The following is a 1,175-nucleotide window of genomic DNA, read 5'->3' as shown; positions in this document are numbered from 1 at the left end:
AGCTGGCATACTTAATTTCTCTCCAACACTCCCTTTCACCCTTACACTTCTATGAGACTGGGATTTCACAGTTCCTCCAGCACAGATTCACTCTCATCTGTTGGAGATAAACAGATCTGTCAAGTTCAGCTTCTCTCAGTTTCTCATTTTTCCAGTCGCCACATTTCCTCATCAGTTTGTGAAATTGTCATGAAAATCCATCCCAATATACACATCTTTAAAAATAATTTTCCCTAATGTGATGTAGCTTTGTATGTTATTTTCACTAATGTATGCATTTTTACTAGAGCCATACTACCCTGAACATGCCCGATCTCATCTGATCTCGGAAGCTAAGCAGGGTCAGGCCTGGTTAGTACTTGGATGAGAGACCACCTGGAAATACCAGGTGCCATAGGCTTAGAGGAAGGCAATGGTAAACCACTTCTGAATACCTCTCAACATGAAAACCCTATGAATATATCCAAGAAAAAATTCATAGGGTTGCCATAAGTCATAATTGACTTGAAGGCATATAACATGTCAGGCTTAGGTGGGCAACACAGCCATTTCCAGACAGGACAGTAGGAGTTAAGGGAAGAGTGAAGCAGTTAATTGAGAGCACTTGGCAGAAATGCCCAAGGTCAGGCTGCAGCTGCAACGGATCAGAGAAGCAGCAATAAAAAGGTTTCTATGAGCACACAGAGGTGTGGGGGTAATAGGATTGTATTGAGACGGAGCATGGTGTGTTCAACTGCCTATTGCAACAGTAAAAACGCTCTTACTGAAATCTTGGCTGGTGGTCTATTCTTTCGGTCGGCGGCAAGCACTAATAGGCAAGTTAACGAGCTACTGGACTACTGGTTATGCTGGTTAATAGGTGCTGCACTCTACAAAGGGTTATGGGCCCAGCTCAATACCAGTAAACACCAGTTTGCTACCAGTAAAGAAAGCTTGTGCAATGCCGGACAACCAAAGGAAGCTGAGCCGGAGAGCTGGTGAGCTGTGGGAGAGCGGCAAAGCAGAGGAAGAGGATTGTGTTGCCAGGAAACCAAAGTGATAAGGAAGTCTGCGAGAATGGCTGGAGTAACTTTGGCTGGCATTCCACTGGAACGTCTCTCTGAACGAAATTACTCATGCTGGCGGCTGCGGATGCAAGCCTATCTAAACAGAGAGGATTTATGGAAAGTAATTGA

At 44.5% G+C, this 1,175-nt stretch overlaps 1 pseudogene; it reads left to right on the top strand.

The window, feature by feature from the left end:
• The first annotated feature begins 281 nt into the window (after nucleotides 1-281).
• LOC133386277 (5S ribosomal RNA) lies at nucleotides 282-400 on the top strand (annotated as a pseudogene).
• The last annotated feature ends 775 nt before the right edge of the window (nucleotides 401-1,175 follow it).

The sequence above is a fragment of the Rhineura floridana genome, chromosome 5 (genome assembly GCF_030035675.1).
Source record: "Rhineura floridana isolate rRhiFlo1 chromosome 5, rRhiFlo1.hap2, whole genome shotgun sequence".
Taxonomy (NCBI): domain Eukaryota; kingdom Metazoa; phylum Chordata; class Lepidosauria; order Squamata; family Rhineuridae; genus Rhineura; species Rhineura floridana.
Note: the sequence above shows the minus strand (reverse complement) of the source record. Positions and strands in the feature narration are given on the sequence as shown.